The 21,694-nt window shown below is 40.0% G+C and overlaps 1 protein-coding gene across 2 annotated transcripts in view; it reads left to right on the top strand.

Moving 5' to 3' along the window:
• The first annotated feature begins 259 nt into the window (after positions 1-259).
• LOC120540733 overlaps positions 260-21,694 on the top strand; it is a 35,348-nt gene continuing 13,913 nt past the window's right edge. The window contains exon 1 of one of the 2 annotated variants that reach the window (XM_039771755.1): positions 260-387. The gene's annotated coding sequence lies outside the window, so the exon portion shown is untranslated. Of the gene's footprint in view, positions 388-665; positions 770-21,694 lie in introns of those variants that run through there. The other variant, XM_039771754.1, reaches the window with a different exon arrangement.

Genomic DNA, 21,694 nt, shown 5'->3' with positions numbered 1-21,694 from the left:
TCAAAAAATATCTTTTAACTTTATGCTTCCACTGAAGAAATCACATTGTGTAATTGAGATAAAGTAACTGGTAACCATGTGGCCTGGTTTTAAGATAGGAAAATATATACAGTGCGTTATCCATCGTGAGGGCATCAAGTAAGAAATAGCTGAAGAATGACGTCACGTGCCTGTGCAGCCTGTTCTTGTTTTCTCCAGAGCGGACTCTGCCGTGACGTCACAGCGTGCGCAGTCGCTCGCCTTGGTGGCGATGGCAGTGTTTGCGCCAGCACAGACGACGGCAAAACCTCTGCTGAAGTGCCCGGCCTCTCGTGTCTTAAAACCTTTCGTATCGTAAGGTGGCCACAATTTAGATGCTTTCACCGTGCGCTTAAAGAAACGTAACAGGTGAGGATAGTGGGTTTGCCTAGAGTGCTTCGGTTCCATCTCCTATTTTTGCCTTTTTTAACTTGGTAAAGAAGTGGCAGCTGCACTGCGTTGAATTTTTATCTGTGATGCACACATCTCTTTGGTCGATGCGATGCTTGACACAAGGTTTGAAAGCGTGTGTTTGCTTAAATAAGTAAACAAGCTCATATTACACTAGGAGGGAATTTGCATGAAGCACCTGCGGAGGCTAAAGTGCACCGCGGACTTACGTCTTGAGGGGTGGAGTTTGCCAGCTCGCTTTTGTACTTTTTGATCATCTGAGCAGCGGCATCGGCGACGCTTGGGAAGTTCTTTTACTGTCGGTGAGGCACACAAGGGACAAAATGAGAAAATAAGTGCAGTAAGTAAAAAACCGGCCGTACAGAAAGTTGACTTGACAAACGAATGTACGGAATTGATAGAGACTTTGCTTATTTTGCCTCTAATGTATTTTAATGATGTTCATGGTAAGTCATTGTGTGTTTAACGGTAAAACACAATCATAGTAGTAAAGTGCAGTCTTTTGACAACTGAGCTTACGATTACAAGATAGAGAAAAAAGTTCAATGAAGTTGTTTTGGGAGATAAGGCGCCGTGTTGGAATGATAACTTCTGTTTAAAGACAGACCATTAGGACGAGCTTTTGTTGTTTTTCAGTTGACCCGTTTGAAGCAGCTTGACGGACTCCGTTACTGGAGAAGTCTTATTGCAGTGCCAACTTTCACTTGAGAAGTGGCCTTTGGGTTCCACCTGTGAGTGGAGAGTTGGCATCTGGTTTCTACTTCTACTGAGGGCAGACACTGTGGGTTGGTTTGTTCCTGATACTCGGGTCGCTCTTTCAGTTCAGAATTGGGACAGAGGGGGTTTCGTTTCACATCAGTGACTTGGCCTCTTTAGCACTTGATATCAAACTTAGCGTGCGCAATCAAGACTCCGCGAAATAGTTGGTCTTTTTGGGTTTTTCAATTTCATAGTCTTAGATGGCATAAATAAGTCCAATGTGTAAACATAAAAAAATGAGAGACAAATATGTAACAAGGAAACAAGAACTAACGTATATATAAATATATTTAAGGGGAAAATAAATACAGTGAAGTGTAGAAACATAGCTACAGAGCGCTAGCGTGCTACAGAGTGGCATTCACTTTTTTCCACTAGCAGGAACCACATTAAATTTGTAAATTAATTAAGTCTACAATGAACTATCAGTTATATAAATCCATCCACCCATTTTCTAACCCGCTGAATCCAAATACAGGGTCACGGGAGCCAATCCCAGGGCACAAGGCAGGAACCAATCCTGGGCAGGGTGCCAACCCACCGCAGGACACACACAAACACCAAGCACACACTAGGGCCAATTTAGAATCGCCAATCCACCTAACCTGCATGTCTTTGGATTGTGGGAGGAAACCGGAGCGCCCGGAGGAAACCAACGCAGACATGGGGAGAACATGCAAACTCCACGCAGGGAGGACCTGGGAATTCTATAAATTCCATAGAAAAATGTTTTGCATTACATGGAATTAGTTTTCCAAAAGTGACAGGAAAAAGTGCATTTATATAATACGAAATAACGTTTTTAAACTTTTACAATGTGATCAGCAGAGTTAACTTAAAGAAGTTTTAAGTTTTCTTAAACTGCTTAATAATCTGTTTGATTGTATAAAATTAAAATGCATAATGCAATTACATAATCTGGCCAAATTTAAAATAATATTCCATGATAAAATGGCATACTGTCCAGAGCTTTAGCTTTAGCTGTTGCTGGATTAGACAAGACTCCAGCCTCCATGGCCCTAACTGGATAAGCAGGTTTAAAAACAAATAAAGGAACAGAATAATGCATGAACCTTAAATTTGTTCCTGGATAATTGTGATGTTTTATGTGTAAGCTTTTTGATCTTCCTTTAGCTATGATAGTTACTAATCTGTTTCCCTGGTTATTGTTACAAACCTGATATACCCAATAGATTTTAGTGAGAAACTATTTGTGTTTTATGCAAAGACTGTGTATTATTTCTGACAGTGCATAATACTTTTCTGTCTTTTTTAAATTTTTTAATTAAAGAACATTCGGTAATTTGGGTAAAACGCTACTGCTTTGTTTGCTCGTCCAAAGCCTTCTTTTCACCAGATGCTGGCTGATGTGCTTCTGTCTTTGAGTATTGTCTTCTGCACTGCACTTGAGTGCCTTTGCAGGTTATTGAAAGTATTTCCATTAGTAGGGGAATCACTGTACATATGTGTTTTACACTTCAGATCTATTAATTTTCTACAACTAGAAAGGGACTGCATCAAAAAGTATTTAGAAAATGCTTAAATCAGATTAATTTGTTTAAATGCTATTGTTGAATTTTCAGTTTAGTCTGATATTTAAAACTTTGAACAGGGAGAACTTGACTGTGAGCCATAATTCCAGTGTTTAACATTTTATTAACTTGTATTATTTATGTATTTAAGGCAGCCATAGGCTTGAAAATGTTATGTTAAACAATATGTATATTTGCATGACAGTATTGTAATGAGTATGTTGCAAAGTGATATAGTATTCAGTCTCAAGTATTTATTAATGTTTTAGCTGGGATCAATTGGGGAATGATAACACCTACTTGTTTGATTGATGAAAAGTCCAATGGGAGCCAAAACCAAAAATGTGTATGATGTAAAATACCAGTGCAAAACAAAAAAAAAAAGTTGCATGTCCTTCATAAATTGCCATTGACACCTCTCTGTGTTTATTAACTGACACTTTTAAAAAGAACTGATTACCTTTAGTTGTAATTAAAATAACGAGGCTCTTCTGAAAAAAAGGGAAGTTAGAATGATAAATTGAATGGAGAGAGCAGTAAAGAGGTGATACAGTGCATTGCCGCACCCACCACATGACAAACCAGCTCAGGATCCCAGATTAGATCCTGAGTGCCAGCCATGCAACGGGTGATAACTCGGCACCACGCTAGTTCACATGGAGTGGAACAGTGTGAGTTTTTTTTACAGTGGCAAGAGTGCCAGTTCTGCCAACAACCCCCAGGTTTTTCCCTGCATGCTGGGGGGCTTGCATGCAGGGCTGGATGCAGATTAACATCATACCCAGGATGGAGCAATTGCAGGTTAAGGGCCTTGCTCAAGGGCCCAACGAAGCAGAGTCACTTTTGGAGTTTTACGGGAATCAAACCGGCAACGTTCCGATTGCCAGTGCAAATCCTGAGCCTCAGAGCTTCCACTCTGCCCAGAGCAGTAAAGGGAAAATAAAGAAATAAATAGAAATATATATATATATATATATATATATATATATATATATATATATATATATATATATATATATATATATATATATATATATATATATATACACACTGTGTATGTGAAAGTAAAATTCATGGCCAATACTAAGTGTACCAGAGAGCTAGCTGAATCATGCCTCTCTAATGAAAATGCCATTAAGAGACACATGGACTTAAACCCAGCATATGCAGGCTTAAAACGAAGAACATCTAAATAATAAAAAAGACTTTATGACCAACACCTTCCTAACCCCACCTTACTAACCCACCCCTAACAGCCTCCCCCTCCATCCCCACCCTAACATATTGCCTTTGATTGCTGTATGTCTAATCATTTTCGTCTGACGACGACACCTGATTGGTTGTTGAAAGTTTAGGAATAAAAACTATTTTAAGGTACGTGACTCATTTTCTCCCTTTGTGGATCTCATGCTACAAATATGCAAACCATATCACAGACCTTCACTCCCATATATATATATATATATATATATATATATATATATATATATATATATATATATATATATATATACTCTTTGGTGTAAAGTAAATAATACTCTTAAGAACTATTACTGAATGAAGAAAGACATGGGAAAAAATAAACACAATATAACTAAAATCAGGAATAGGAGAAAACCTAGTGAGCTCTGTTAAGTATCATCTTAGTGAATGGGTTCTTTGGATTAGAAGCTTCTTTAAAATGTTGGGTCTTTTAACCTATTGGCAGAAGAAAAGTTAAATATATTTCTGACAGTAGCATTCATGATGTAGCTAAAGCATTTTAAGAAAAGGACACATGCATATTATAAAACAAATCTTACGCAACAACCACAAAAGGCAGAGTACATAGTTTACCAGTGAGGCAGGTTTTTCCTTTGACCGTGTTTTACAGCGTTCTGACTTCATGCTGGGTGGGTGGTATAGGGGGGCATGAGAAGGAGATTGGAAGGATACTGTGTTCCTTTGCACGGAATCACGTGTGCAAATACAGTTTTCTTTCCTTGTTTGTTCCAGTTATCTGTATCCATTTTATCATGACTTTGACTGTTTAATCTCAGACGTTAAAATCATTTTAGGTGGTTTTGTACATAGCCAGTTTAGCAAATCACAGTGAGCAATTTTTTTTGTTATTGTAACCTATTTGTATGTTAAAATAAGCATGTCTGAAAGTTATTGTTGAAGGTGTAGTATTTAAGGCTTGGACTTCAAACTCTGAGGTTGTGGGTTCAAATTCTGCTGCTAACACCATGTGACCAGCAGCGAGTCACTTGACCTGCCTATGCTCCATTTGGAAAACCAAAAGAAATGTAACCAATCGTATCTCAGATGTTGTAAGTCGCCTTGGATAAAGGTGTTGGCCAAACGAGTAAATGTAATATAAAAGGTTAGATTAACCTTAGGCTGCAAATTTTTTTTTCTCTTAGTCACACAGTAAGCTCTCATGATATTTCTTTTTTATTTTTATTTTCCACTTTGGTTTCATCTCCTGTATCCCTCCAAGAATAGATGCAGATTTAATTTAAAATGTGTCCTGAAATGGGCCAATCATGCTTGTTGTCTTATTATACAGTTTGCCATATCTCTTCTGTATTACTTTTCATTTCTCCTTACCAGCATAGAAAGTTGTGGTTTGCATGTTGGCAGTTAGAAAGGGAAAATAATACCCCCAGTTCTCAAAGAGCTTATTTTCCAATGCACTCATTTACTCCATGTGCATATGCTTAAACTTTATATGTATTTTCCTCTCCTCTTTGGACAGTTTTTGGTTCCTCTAATATATTAGACTGTAAGTTCAAATTATAGCTTTCTTGTTTTTCCACATGTCTAAACTTGCTACTACAGAAATCTTTACATTTGCGTTGTGATGATTATAGATTACATCTTTAAGAATGACTACTTTCATCATTTTTTCCATTCTTAACTCCTTAAGCAGTATGTGAATATCCTAAGATCACATCAGCATGTTTCTGTTGCGTTTTCCATGTTTCATTCTGTTCCTTTCAGTTTTATTTCTTTTTATATATTTTATTAAGTGCAATGAGCCGAGTTTTTATGTATTCCGATGTGTTTAAATAAAGGACATTTGTGCTAATTATAATGAGTGTCACAGATCTTTCATGAAAAGCACCATCACAAAACACTTCAGAGAGTTAACAAGTTTTCAGCACAGTACCGTTCATTATAATCTCACACAGTTCAGCTTTTTATCCTGTAGACAAAGCTGGCTATCTTACAAAATATCTGTAAAAATGCAAAGATTAAATAAACTTTATGAACTGACTCAGTCAATGTAAGTTGAAAATTGGCTTGAAATGTTAGTTTGGGTTAGTTTATGTTTTACTTTTTATTTTTTACCTGCTGTTTTGAATAGTATACTTAGCTATTTGAGACTGAATAAAACTGCCGATGCGTGTAAAATAAACATGAATTTATTTTTCTGGATCACTTCATTATTTATTTTAGGTTAAGTTGCATGCACAGCTTTTTAAGTATAGTTCCGTTGTTAATAAGCAATTAGCAAACTCTGTCACTGGTGGCTTTTGCAATGACAACCAGTGGTTGCCTAGATGTAGTCACAAATTCTGTAGCAGCCTAAACAGAAACAACCATTGTTTCACAATAAGTGGCAGTTCAGTGTACACAGTAATTGGCTGTACTCAAAAAGGGGTATATTTTTAAGATTGAGAGAACTGTTTGAGCATGTCAGTGAGGTTTGGATTAACCAGTTTAGTGTGGTTAAAGCATGATGCTGTTCTTTTCTATGACCATCAATTATATACATGCAAATAGCTTATCATAAACTTTAACTTCTTTTCTTAGCAGTTTGTTCCGTGGCTAAATCCTTGCTGGCACAATAAATCTGATTAAATTTGTGCTACTAACTCTATTAAAAATCTCAGATTTTGTCCTTTACAGGGTAACTGTGGGTCAAGGTAGAGATTGTACATTCTTTCCACAAGCTAATACAATCATTAAACAAAAATTCCTCAAGGCATTTGCCGTGCAGCTTAAACTAGTGGATAAAGATTTAGATCTCATAACTCAACTTTTTTTTTCTCTCTCTCTCTAATTAGATGTTCAGTACTGTTACGTCTTGTTCAATTCTTGCTACGCTCCTGCATGAAGTTGCTTTATAATTGTGTTTGACTGCATTAAAGCACAGATCTACCATGGCAGCAAGCATCTCCACACTACCCTTGAAGATTATTACAGATTCTAACCTTCTTCTGTGTATTCCATCTGTAAAAGGAGATGTTGATATAGTTAATGTTATGTTCATTCTGTATTAAGGTAAACTACAAAATGATTGTTTTATTCAATTCTTAAAAAAGGTTATTATTCAAAGACTTCCTTTGGTTTTCTTGTTTGGGCACCAGACTGGCAAGGTCCATTTTTCTTGATTCACTGACTAAGTAGTGATTACTGTTGGAGTTGGAGCAAATGTTACAGTGTGGACATATAACAAGAACGCTACAACAGATATGTCAAGGTTAAAGAACTGTTCTGAGACTGCATTAGTTTTCAAGTCATTTTTTAGTGATGCTCCGATCGATTGGCTGCCATTCTAAATCGTCCAGTCCTTTTTACAAAAGAGTTGATCGGTTATCAGTAAATTTGATGATTACAAAGAACAATTTTTTTCAGTATCTGCTTTTCTAAGCTTTATGGTAGTTTAACTGTAATGCTGGTATTACTTTGTTTTTTTTTGTGGACATCTGTGTTTTTTTTTTTCCTGTGAATATTCTGTAAATTGAAAGTAGTATTGTAGCACTGACTTTACCAGAGAGAAAAGATCGGAAAGTTAGAGGAGTCATCCTTTGCAATTAGACAAACCTCAACAAAAGCTACGTTGATGAATGCAGACCTTTTTATTTTGTCCTTTAATTAAAACAGACACTGTTTATTTGTTTGAAGTCCGTTGACGGATTGGGAGAGCATAGGGAGTCATGAGTTCACTGCAAAGGGGTGTGTGACATTCCCGGTATCTTTGCAAAAGGACGAAGGTCCAAGTCTTTAGAGTCCTGGTGCTTCCTGTTTTGCTATAAGGTTGTGAGACATGGACGCTATCCAGTGACCTGAGACGAAGACTGGACTCCTTTGGTACTGTATCTCTCCAGAAAATCCTTGGGTACCGTTGGTTTGACTTTGTCTGGAATGAGCGGTTACTTATGGAGTCCCGAATGAGGCACATATAAATGCAAAGAATTATTAATTATTATTATTACCTGCATTGTCAGTTACAGTACTATGGCCATGTGGTGCGATTCCCCGAGTGTAATCCAGATCACCGGATCCTCATTGTTGAGAACCTGAGGTTGGAGCAGGTAACACCTGGCTGCGGCAGATGGTTGGTCATTCTCGGGGTGGGACTGGACCGCGTGTCTGTCTGGGGGGTTGCCAACTGGGATCCCGAGCTGTTTCATTGTGTGGTGGGTATGGAAACGCTCTGTACTAGTGCATGCTCCCCAACTTGACCTGAACCTGTTTGTTCTAGTTTGGACGGTGAGCAAGCTGGTGTTTAGTATAGCAGCTTACATTTTTAGTTAGAAAAAGTAAAGAAATAAAGGAAAAGTTGCTGCTTAGTAAACAATAGGCTTGTTAGCTTAACAATAGAATTTGTCAGTTTTACTTGCACTTAATAAGGCATTTTAGCCAAGGATCTTCTTGATAAATATTGATAGACTTGCTATTTTTTAAAAAGTTTGTACTGTTTTTATTTTTTTTTTGTGCCATGATATACGTTTTGGGAAGAAACAAGTACTCCATGATGACTTATAATTACACCTCAAAAATTAGGAATGGCAAGCTGATACACTGAAAAGAAACAACAAAAAACTTGCATAAATATAGTAAATGTATATTTTCACAAAAAAAAACTGTGGTGCAATTAATAATTGAAAACGATTAAAACGTACAAGTGAGTGTATATTTACATTTTAAGCAATGTTTAACTGCTGATACCAATTAGCTGAATCAATGTGTGAGAATATATATACATCTTTTTGTCAGATAAATGATCAAAACTACTTTTTTAAATTAAGCTTCATCTTAGATAAGCACATTACAGAAGAAATTATGCAGTATGACAGGTGGCAATAATGAGAAGCATTTTATTTTCTTTAATGCTACATATATTATGGATATAGGTATTTTCTCTGTATATTCTATTAGTTCAAAAATATTTTAAGGACATTTTCATTTATTTTAGTATGTTTGTGGTCATGAACAATAAGCTTATAGAATTTCATTTTGTTAATCAAGAATGAACAGGTAACACCTGTGGTTGATAGTTTCATTATAAAAATACCAGTGTTAACACTTTAATATAGAACCATGTCTGGTTATGCAGGAACTTGGATTAAAAGTTTCTTACAGATTTCTACAATAAAATACAGTTTATTTTTGTATAGCCCAAAATCACACAGGAAGTGCCGGAATGGCCCATTTGGCCTTTCCACGGCTGAAACAGTGCTGGGCCAGCCAATCCGATGAAAGGACCCCTCTTTCCCATGATTCCTGCGATCCTCCATCAGGGATGACTTTACCATAGGCAGGCAAACAACTTGGCAGGTGGGCCGTGGCACCAATTGCCACATTTGAGTACCGAGAACAGAAACAGAATAGGTGTGGGTTATTTTTCAATTATAACTATCATGTTTCTTATGTTTTAGTGCTAATGACTAACAACAGAGATGCAGTCTGTACAGTTAATCAGCAGCTCTAGTCAGGAAACTGAAGTAGTGAGTCTTCAGCCGAGATTTAAAGGCTGGGACTGAAGGGGCATCTCTTATAGAAGCAGGAAGACCATTCCACAGTTTAGGGACCCTGTAACTAAAAGCTCGACCTCCCACTGTTATTTTATTAATCCTTGGAATCACAAGCAGACCGGCATCTTGAGATCTTAATGTGCGCTCTGGTTTGTAAGTCATGATAAGTTCAGACAAGTAAGCCGGACCTTGGCCATTTAATGCTTTATATGTTAAAAGGAGGATTTTGAAATCTTCCCTAAACTTAACCGGGAGCCAGTGTAAGGATTTAAGAACTGGAGTTATATGTTCGTATTTTCTTGTTCTTGTTATAATTCTTGCAGCCACATTTTGGATTAACTGGAGGCTGTATAAAGAACAGTTTGAACAGCCCGTGAACACCGCATTGCAGTAGTCAATCCTACTAGAGATAAATGCATGAATGAATTTCTCAGAATACTGTTTATTTAGAAAGCGCCTTAATTTCCTAACATTTTTAAGATTTCTTTCCTTTGTCTCTTTATCAGAATTGGCTTGTCCAGTAACATGATATCAGTGATTGATATCGGCCCAAAAAAAAAAACCTGATCAGAGAATCCCTATAACATTTTTTCCTCCAAACCCCATCCAAATATTATTATTGCAGTACAGGATCACATGAACCTGGAGTCCATCAAGCAAGCATCTAGAGCAGGGCAGTAATCAACCACTAAGTAGGCAGTGGAGCCCTTCACAGGGACCGGGTAATGTAGCACGCCAGTTTGGCATAGTCATCCCCATTTCCTGTCCGGATTTAAAATAATTCAGCTTGGACTGGACTGGAGTTAATTTGTGCTGGATTGAGCTTGCTTTGTGATGTCAGCTGACCTGAGTAGGTGACGTTAAGGAGTCGCATGAGAAGCAGGTTAGCACAACAAAGCTTGTTATTTTTTACATGTTTGGTGTTCAGTGGCATCGTGGTGTACTGGTTAGTGCTGCTTCTACATGGATGCAATGTCCTATAACCCATGCTCAGTCTTGTAAATTTTGCACATTCTCCCCTTGTTCTTTGGTGTCTCGGGTTTTAGTGTCACTTCCCAAAGATTTGTGTGTTAGGTTCTTTAGAAGTTCTAAATTAGGTCTATGAAGTTGTGTAAATGACTGCTTTATAACTGCTATGTTATGCTCCAACTCTTAGTGACCCTCAATTGCATTAAGCAGGTTTGAGAATGTTATCATAGTGGTCGTTTTAAAATCTGCTGTCTATTGATTTGTGAAATATATATTTTTAAACTGTATCTGATTTGTACTCTCTAGTCTACATAATTCATTCTACTTGCTTAGTTAATAAACAGGGTCATCCATCCATCCATCTACCTATTTTTTACAAACCTCATTTTGTCAGGCACTGTTAGCTGGGACTGGGGCAAATTAGAAACTGACTCTTGAACAGGGAATCAATTCATCACAGAACGTACATAAGCACACACCCTCAACTCACTCAAACAGAGCCCTTTTACAGACACCATTCAAACTAACATATGTCTGTGAGATTTGACCACATTTTGAAAATGCACATATTTTTCAGTTGAAATAAGATATCCCACGGGTCAGGTTAAATTGTTTGTTTGAATTTGACTTTTACGGTACTCTCCTTTTTTGTCTGTTCAATATTCATGGTTGTTTACCTTTTTTATTGAACATTTGCCTTATGAACAACCGTATTTAGTACAGTATGTCACTTTACTATTTATGATTGCTGCCTTAACTCATGAGTTTTGTCAAGTATTTCAAAATATTATACGACAGCCATTGTTTAGCTCCATACTTATGTGACAGATTGTTCTTAAATCTTAAGCACAGGCACTATACATAACTACTTTGTTATTAAAATTCCTGGCATCACATTTGTAATTGCCTAACTCGACAAGCTGATTCTAATAAAAATGTTTTGGAAGATGGTGCTGAATGAACTGAATCTGGATCTGAAAGTAGGTAGTGTACTGGTTTCCATATAGCTGTTTTGTAAAAGAAAAAAAAAGGTAAATATTTTTTTCCAAGCTGAAAAATAAAAAGAAAGCCAAAAGCAACATGTTAGCTGTGTTGCATTCATTTAGGTGAATGTTTGAAGAGAAGTAAGCAAGTAAAATGGATGCAAAAGGCAGCCATTAGAAATGGTAAAGGGAGTCAGTCATTCAGTACTGGAGGAATGACTTATTGAGTTTGACAATAAATGTGGCCTGGAGATTTTTTTTTTTATTTATGACAGATGAATTCTTCTGGATAGGAGGTAAATAGAAAGATCTGGGCTGCTGTGATTAACGGGCAATGAACTATGCTGTAACATCTGAGTTCTTTTGATCCCGTCATGTTCTTTCAGTTGATCAATAAACTGTTTGTTTTAGATTTTTGGTATTAAGCTTTAAATGTAGGTATTCTGACTATAGTATGTGAGAAACAGTTTTATTTTGTTCATCCACCTATTGGAATGAAAGATTACAGGGAGGCTTACCTGTCACAGCAACATTGGTGTAAGTCTGGGATCAGACCTGGATGGAGCTCCAGTCCACATCAAGGGCACGTTAATGCACACATAATCTAACTGGCATGCTGACATACAGTAAAGCAGGGGTCTCAGAAACTCCGGTCCTGGAGGGCTGCAGTGGCTGCTGGTTTGCATTCTAACCCTTTTCTTAATTAGTGACCTGTTTTTGCTGTGTGAACATTACCCGGGCACAGACAGGCAGACATGTTGTTTTTCCACCACCACACGTTTATTTACAGGTACTGTTTACAAAAGTCAAGTGCACACAAACCCCCACAAAGTCCTGGCCACACAATGCCTTCTTCCTCGGGCTGCCTCTACTCTCTCTTCTCCTGCCTTGTCCTGCCTCCACCCGACTCCAGCCTCGAATGAAGGGAGGCGGCCCCTTTTATCCACACCCGGATGTGTTCCAGGTGTTCCCCGGCAATCACCCGCCTACACGCCCCTGTGTGGCGGAAGTGCCAGCTGTACTCCCGGAAGCTCTCTGGGTGTCCCTTCTTCTCTTCCCCCCAGCACTTCCTGGTGTGGCGGAAGTGCTGAGGTCCAGGGCTCCAAAGGCATCGGGGCGCCCTCTGGCGGTGACCACGGGCCCGTACAGGGTTGGGCTTCCAAGCCCTCTACCTGTGGCCCCCAAAGCAACCAGAGTGGCGGCCCCCACGTGATCCAGGGCGGGCGTAGACCCTCTTCCGGTCCCTCAAGGAGTTCCGGCCGGGTCGTCGCCCCTGGCATCCCTGACATTGCCCCACAGCCAGCGAAGACCACTCGGGAGGAGCGGCACGTCCCGCGAGGGCAATTTATCCCCAAAGCGGGTCCTACTTCTGAGCCACCGGGGTCCAACTCGGCACCTCGGGGCCTGCTCCTCCTAGTCTCCGTCAGCCGTGGCGGCACCCCTTCGCCAGCGGAGAGTCCTTCAAGCAGACGGCCTGTCTCCTGAAGGCAGGTTCGCAACGAAGCGGGTCCTACTGCTTGTCCGGGGTCCGGTCCTGAAACGAACAGAAACAAAGGGGCAGAACCGATGCCTGGACACTCTTCCCTGGCGTCCCTCTGTGCCACGCACTGGCAGCATTCCCCCCTCCATCCTGCACCCCGGCGCTTGCCTGTTTGGCACCCCCTCCGCGGGTTCCGTGTCCCTCCTGTCGGTGTAACAGACAGGACCGCCTGCAGTCCTTTCCTCTCCGCTAACCTCAAGGGTTCCCTCTGCCCCCGCAGAGGGTGGCCAGCACTCGGACGGGTGCTCCCAGCACCACGTCCCATCCTATCGGAGGAACTGGCATCCACCCTTCGATTCCTCCTGTCACTCTGGGACGCCCTGACAGTCTGAGTCTCCTTACTGCGTAAAAAGAGACTCCTTCCCGTCTGCGTCCCTGTAGAGCGGCGCGAGACTGCCGCCGACTCGGGGTGGAGGGCGCTAGGACCTGGGGCACTCAACAGCCCGTGTCCTGCCAGCCCCCTCGCTGTCTCTCCCCTCATCGCGCACACAGCCCTCTGCACCGTGTCCACAGTTGGAGGACTGCCTACTTGTTGCTGATCATTGTTATCACAGCTGTTTTCGGCAGACCCTCCCTTGTGCTGTACGGGGACGGCTGTACTCACCTTCCCCGCCGTACACCTCCAACTGAAGAATCCAGCGTCGCGCCGTCTAATCGCCGTCAATAGCTCATCGATAGACACCACCGCCATCATCTCCAGGAACCGCAAATCCGCCCAGAGGGCACGTAGCACCTGTGACACATGCTGCTCCGCGGGCTGAAGGCACGCCTCCAGCTCCAACAGAGCAGCCGGCAAAGACAGGAAGTTAACTGACGCGGAGCTTACCTGTCCGTCAGCCCCAGGTGCCGGCAACTTCCTGTGGGCCTCTTCCTCCGGCCCAATCGGGTCTCCCCCCGGCACGCGATGGAGATTCCTTCGTCCCACCTCTCTCCAGTCATTGGCGGGCACGCAAGACACACCATCCAACCGCGTGCCTGTCAGGGGGAGGGACTTCTGGTCCACAGCCATTTTTGGTTCCCCTCCTGCGGCGGCGATGTGCTTGCCGGCAGCCTTCCTGTGTCTTAAGCTGCAGCGGCTCTTTTTCACCAGCTCCTGTAGGCGGCGCCGTGCCATCGAAGCCCCACCGACCAGCATGCGCCTGCCACCGATGCGGATCCGGGCTGTCCCTGCCAACGAGATAGAATGGCCGGCTGCCTGCAGGCAGGGAACTCACCTCCCGGGTCCCGTCCAACTGAGGAAACGTCCTCGGCGTGGCCTCCGTAGACGCGATGCTGTCCCGGGAGCCTCCAGCAAAGGTGCACCCACAGGAGCCTGCTGCAGTCCGGCTCCACACACCGTCGATCCGTCCCAGGGGAAAACGGCTCTCCTGCGGACCCCTGGCGGTCCGTGGGGTACTTTTACCCAGAGAGGCTGTGTGCACGCCGCTCCCGCGGCACGTGGGTGGGGTCCCCTGCTGCGCCAGGCCGTCCACAACAAGATTTGTTTGTGCAGGTCCCTGCCTTGAAACAGGCGGAGCATCCTGCCGGCTACGCCAGATGTGAACGTTACCCGGGCACAGACAGGCAGACATGTTGTTTTTCCACCACCACATGTTTATTTACAAGTACTATTTACAAAAGTCAAGTGCACACAAAATCCCACAAAGTCCTGGCCACACAATGCCTTCTTCCTCGGGCCATCTCTAGTCTCTCTTCTCCTGCCTTGTCCTGCCTCCACCCGACTCCAGCCTCGAATGAAGGGAGGCAGCCCCTTTTATCCACACCCGGATGTGTTCCAGGTGTTCCCCGGCAATCACCCGCCGACACACCCCTGTGTGGCAGAAGTGCTGGCTGTACTCCCAGAAGCTCTCTAGGTGTCCCTTCTTCTCTTCCCCCCAGCACTTCCTGGTGTGGCGGAAGTGCTGAGGTCCAGGGCTCCAAAGGCATGTGACCACGGGCCCCTACAGTGTTGGGCTTCCAAGCCCTCTACCCGTGGCCCCCAAAGCAACCAGGGTGGCGGCCTTCACGTGATCCAGGGCGGGCGTAGACCCTCTTCTGGTCCCTCAAGGCGTCTCGGCCGGGTCGCCGCCCCTGGCATCCCTGACAGCTGCTAATCAGCTTCTTTTGAATTATTTTTAATTGACTTGTTCTTGAAGACTCAGAACTCTCAATTGTTTCTTTTTCCTTAATTAGCAGCCAAATAATAATGACATATAAAATGAGCCAAAACATGACCAGCAAACCGTGTCATTCATACAATATCTGAAAATAAAAAGGTGGAGGTCTCAGGAATGCTGATCTGCTCAGGTCCACAAAACATTTTAACAGTGCTCTTAGAAAAGAGAAAATCAATAATTTTAGAAATGTATGCCATTACACAATGAGAGCAGCAACAAACCATGTAATTAAAGAACGGGTTCAATTCACAACAAGACTCTGCTCCTAAATAAGCAACTGGTTGGAGTGAAATTGGTTGGAGTTTGAGGGCCTGACTTAGTTGGAGCCAACAGAAGGCCCTCACTTCACGTTTCATTTCTGTTTGGGTGCCATTTAAGCAAAGAAATTAAGCAATTCAGAGGAACGATGAAGACATTCAGGGGAATAAATCTTAGAAAACAAGTCAATGAAAGGAAAAGGAATTAATTAGTAGCAAAAACCTGAGGCCACTGCTCCCCTCCAGGACCAGAGTTTGAGACCACTGCAGCAAAGGATCTGATCCAAAATAAAAACCTTGTATGTATCCTTTTGTAAACCAAAAGAAAAACAATTTAGCTATCATAAGGAGAGGACATTTAGTTTTTTCTATTGGACACAAAGGCCCAGCCTTTATTATGCACAGCAATAAAACACGTCAGCCACACTACACTTCTAAATATTAAAAAGCACTCCATCCAGAAATGCATTTTCCCTTGCTGTGGGGTTTAATACCTATATCCACAAGTCCTATATTTGCTCTAAATGAGTTAAAGATGTGGATGGATGGATTTTTTTTGCTTTTAAAAAAAGTATTGCATTTTGAATCTTCTCATTTCTGTACCATTTCCAATGTAATGTCACTTGGTAAGGTGGAGTCTTGCTTGGCAGCATTCAGTTCTGGATGCTACCGGCCCCAAGCAGCTAATATCTTTGCGAAAGGGTGTATTGAAAAGCTTTTGAGAAACTGTTTAGCCAAGGCCTGTTCCTGTTTGGAAACAGAGAAGGAGGTGCACCTAATGATGTGGTTTACCAATCACTACTTCGATTGGTTAGAAGAACAAAGACCTGCCCTGGCTTCTCTGCTTTTATGCTTGGATTATTTCTGCTGTGTAAGAATGCAACTATAGGTCACATGATAAGAAAACATTGTACAATGTGTTGTGTGTGCTCAGAATGTGCTAAGTGTGTTTGCAAAAGCATGTCATGCATGTTGAAAATGTGCTACATGCATTTACAAAACATATTACTTACGCTCAAAATCAGCTGTAAATGCTAAAAATGGACAGTGCTTGCTCACAGACTTTTGATAGTTGTGCTCAAAAGGTTGTGTGAGTACAAAACCTTTGTAAAATATATTGTGAACATTCAAAATTTAACACTTACCATCAAGATGTGTTATGTTCACTTATAAAATGTGTTGCTTGATCTGAAAATGTGACACTCATGCTCAAAATGTCCGATGTGCGTTTGTGAAATATGTCCCATGTGCACACAGACCTCCATAGTAATCTAACTTCATACATATTGTCGAAATGAAGAAAGTTTGTAAACAAAGTGGTCATCCTGTCAAACTTTCTCCAAGGGCTTGGTGTAAAATATTAAATGAAATCAGAAAGAAATGTAGAGCATCTTTTTGAAATCTTCACTTTGTTTGGCTTTGACTTCAAGATCTGAAAGATACTGAGCACAACCAGAATATACAGCAAATCATTGCAGTTTAGGCTCTATAGACAAATGAAACAAAAAAATATACTAACCGCCCAATTGTGCTTCACTCACTCAGAATATGGAACCAATGTAGGAAACATTTTAAGATAAAGAAGCTTTTAACTGTGGCACCTCTGCATGAGAATCACCTTTTCCCACCCTCTCAAACATATGCAGGTTTTAATGTCTGGAAAACATTTGGGATTAAATCACTTAGAGATCTGTACACCGACAACGTTTTTGTATCCTACGAACAATTAGATTCCAAATGTAATTTTCCAGCAAGACATTTTTTTCACTACCTTCAAATCAGAAGTTGTGTTAAACAGAACCTGCCCAATTTTCCTCACCTCCCACCTACCTCTATACCGGAAAAATTATTGCTCAGTCTTGAGGACTCAGACAGCATTTCTGCAATATATAAAACCATTTTACAGTTCCTCCCTTTCAAAGGTCCAAGAGTACAGTAGGAAAGGATCTCTCACTCAACATCTCAGAAAAGGAGTGGAAAGTAGCACTGCAGAGAATCCACTCGAGCTCCATATGTGCAAAGCATACAATTATTCAACTCATAATTATATATCAAGCACATCTGTCTCGCTTAAAATTGTCCAAAATGTTTCCATGGCAAGATCCAACCTGTGAACACTGCAATCAAATTCCAGCCACGTGTTTTGGGCTTGCACCAAATGAACATCATTCTGGATCAAAATCTTTAAATGCCTTTCAGACAGCCTTGGTGTCACAATCCCTCCTAACCCATTAACAGCTGTGTTTGGTGGACTCCCAGATGGACTTAAAAGTGGAGAAGGACAAACAAACTGTGATTGCCTTTACTACACTATTGGCATGTAGACTTATCTTGCTCAACTGGAAGAATCCTAACTCTCCTATTCCAAGTCAGTGGTTAACTGATGTTGTTATATACTATTTGAAACTGGAAAAAATCTAATTCTCACTTAGAGGATCTGTGCAGAACTTTTTCAAAACCTGGCAGAATCTAATCAAAAACATTTTAGAATAATCTTTTAAAGTACTGAGGAAGCAGATTCTCACCCCCTTTTTCCCTTTTTTTCATTTATCATGATTCACTTATTAATTCATCTACTTACTTATTTTTACTAGCTTTATGTTTTATTCTGCTGGCTTAGTTCTTTTTTTTTAGGGGTGGGGGTTGATTTGTTTTTGATCTTATGTTTGTAGAAATTGATTTATTTGTGTGGAATGTTGTGCGATTTTAATAAAATCAATAAAATTAAAAAAAAGTGGAGGTTTGATACTCAAGTGGCTCTTACTATGTTTGGAGAAAAGGAAGCATTGTAATCCACAGTAAGAACCACAAACAAATGATCTAACATGGTGATAACAGTATCTCGGTTTGACCTTAACAGCTTTAAAGAACCATAAATTCTACAGAAAAATGTCAAACCAATGTTTATTAAGCTTAAAATTTAAATGTTTTAATGTTAAAATGTAATACATTACAGCATGGCTTGAACAAAGACAAGAGTTTTATAGCCAGATATGAAGACTGTTTGCATCTCTCAGACTGACACAGACAACCTGACTACAGACCCATATTGTTTTGAAAAACTCATCACAAACTTCAAAGGACTTTGTTGGACAGTTATCTTATCTAAAGATCTTGACCCATACATTGTTCTTCTATCTCCTGTTAAATTAATCTTAGTCTGAATGAACCTATTAATTTTTTACATTTAAGAGTTTTCATTTAAAAATTTACCATTGTTGTTTCTTGTCCTAGTGTGTGGATATAAATTCAGGGAACTTCAGTTTCTGTATTACATCTTGCCTGAAGAAGGGGCCTGAGTTGCCTCGAAAGCTTGCATATTGTAATCTTTTTAGTTAGCCAATAAAAGGTGTCATTTTGCTTGGCTTTTCTCTAAGCTTAAAGAAAGAAATTAAATTTTGGAATACATTATATTTGCCTGTGCTGTGTGTAGCAAAATCTGGAGTTAACACAGGTAGCCATCAAAGCATACAGAATTGGCGCAGATAACTTAGCAGTGCTCCGCCAATATACACCTATAAGGATTGTGGTTATGGATCATGGATGTAAACATGGAGGAATCTGGTGATGGTGTACAACGCAGTGGAATCTGTACAAAATTCTGAAAAAGAACAGACTTGAAAGTTACAATCCATCCAGCCCTTCTTCTAATCAGCTTACATAAAACAGAATCGTAATCAACACTTAAAGATTCGCCCTACCCATCAAGGAAGGCTATGAGAATTTAAGGCTTTATAAGATGTATTAAAATATCTAAAGAAAAGCATTGCACAGTCAGCGGATTAGCAGACTTATTTTAGAACAACATTAATGAATTTCTCAAAATTTCTTTGCAAAGCTTATTATTCAAAGAAAATGTGATATTTTTTCCTGATTTTAGGTAATATAAGACATTACTCGCCCATTAACTCATAGGCGATGAGCTAGGACTTTTCCAGTTGAGTAAGATATGTCAACGCACAAGCAGTGTTTTATAAGAAATTGCAATAGATTTTTTATTTACATAATCTTGCCCCTTCTGGCCTTACTCAAAATAGTACCATTAAAATGTTAGGAACAATTGCAAATCCACTATTGTCTAACAAAGTAATATTTTCTTGAAAAAATATCATTCAAATTTTAGGCTCCAATCCCTGGTTATTATGGATAATTTTGATCTTGAAAAATTTGCCATGTGCAATTTTAAGATGAGTTACATCATGCTTTTTACAGATTTGGACAGAGTGTATGTTATGCATGATTACAGTAAGTTACATTCCTTGTCTGAGAGACTGTCTGAGAGGTCTGCCATCCCAATGTTGTCTAAGATTATCTAGGGGTGCACATCATGAAATTAGCAGATGGAGTCTAGAAATACTACCAGTAATCTTCCTCTTACTAACTTAAACACATTCAGGCGTAACACATCATCAAAACAGAGGCCTCTAAGGGTCCAAACACCTAATGACTTCATTGAGTTAAATACTCTGTGGTTTAAAGAGAGCTGGAATGTATGCTTATTGTGTACTGGACTCATATACTGTATGGAAGCCTTAAAGTACTTCCTGCAGTAGTGGCTTATTTTAAGTGTGTGATGGACTACTGGATTGTCAGTAAGTTGGCAATAGTTGTGGATGACTAAACCACAAAGCAGTGAGTAATGACAGGTTTATGAGCAGCATTATCTTTTTTAGGCTAGTAAAGTAGATGCTATTCCATTACCTTCTAGTTCCTTCCAGAACCTTGGAATCAAATGATTGCTGTAGTAGAAGTACTTGTCACATGTTTAGAGTATCTTTTCAGTTTTATCCTTTTAATATAAGGCCTATGTGCATTCCAGATTACAATTGTATCCAAGTTTTTGAAAAAAGATTTGTTAATAATTGTAGGGATACTTATTTCAGCAAGGAAGAGCTAAAGAGATGACAATGTGTGCAGGTATGCATCAGTATGTTGTACCAGCAGTGCCTCCCCTTAGTACCAGTAGTAAATGGTAGTTGACTGGGTCCTCATGCTCTACTCTCCTCCACTATTCAATAATGTATACGTCTATCAGCATCTTCAAAACACGTAAGGAAAGTACTAGCAATTATTTGTTTCCACTTCATGTATTAAAATCTTGTTTTCATCATAGTGCAAAAAATTCATTCTGATTAAGTTTTATAAAAAGATTTCTATTAAGTTAGCCTGGCTAAATGTAGTTAAGTTTAGGGATGCTAACTTTAAGCCAGGCATCAATTACTGTTCTTCCAAGGAAGAAGAGAACAGCTCCATATTAATTCAAATGGTTTTATAATGGGTTTCCCAAATAGTTCATATAAGTATGATGGTCAGGTATCCACAAACATTTGGTCATATAGTGTATTTCTGTACCTGAGGTGATACTGGCTAATGTGGATGAAGATTCAGACAGCATCTCCAGAGTATATCAAAAAGCTTTTAAATAACTAAACCCTTAATGATCTTATGGAATGATATAAAAATGATTTCTCAAGTAAAAGTTCAGAAACAAATTGGTATTCAGACCTTCATAAAATACCCTCTAATTCAGTATGTGGCAAGCATTTGCAAATTCAACTAAAAATTGTTCATCAATCACACATACCTTGTCTAAAATGTACGCAGGGCAAGATGCAACTTGTGAGTGGTGCTGTCAAGCTCCTGTATCGCAAGGTCAGGCATTTTGGGAATGTTCTACACATAAACCATTTCAGATATTTGTTTTTTTTATATCTTTCAGATAGCCTTGGATTTAATATTGCGTATTAACAGCAATATTTGGAGTAATACTAGATGGGATAAAAGTGTACCATGAAAAATAATTTGTAATAACCTACACCACACTATCTGCATGAAGATGTATATTTTGCTCAGCTGGAAGAATTCCAATCCAATCTTTCTAATTCATTGGGAAAGCAATGTTCTATATTATGTAAAACTGGAATAAATCCAATACTCTTAACGAGGATCCATTTAGAATCCCAAAGTAAACGTCCCAGGCCGGTGCACAGCCTTTTTTTAAATTAGTTTTCATACTGTTTTTGTATACAGAGAATCTTTTTAGAAGCCTCTATTGGCAGGATATTCATTATTTTAAATTATTAACCCTCTCAGCTAAGAAGAGTTTGAGAGAGGTATTAGAGCGCTCCCTGTTCCTATAACTTAACTCCCTTCTTCAGGTGTGGATTAAATGTCGAATTTCTAAGCATACTGTTGTACTTGCTGTGCTTTTTTCATTTATTTAATTTTAGTTACGCTCTGTTTAATTTACAGATAAACTTGCTGTTGTATCCTGCAGAAAGAGCAATTTTAGACGAGGCCTCTATTCGTTAACCTCTCTG

The sequence above is a fragment of the Polypterus senegalus genome, chromosome 12, assembly GCF_016835505.1.
Source record: "Polypterus senegalus isolate Bchr_013 chromosome 12, ASM1683550v1, whole genome shotgun sequence".
NCBI lineage: Eukaryota > Metazoa > Chordata > Cladistia > Polypteriformes > Polypteridae > Polypterus > Polypterus senegalus.
This window is presented reverse-complemented; position numbering and strand designations above follow the sequence as displayed.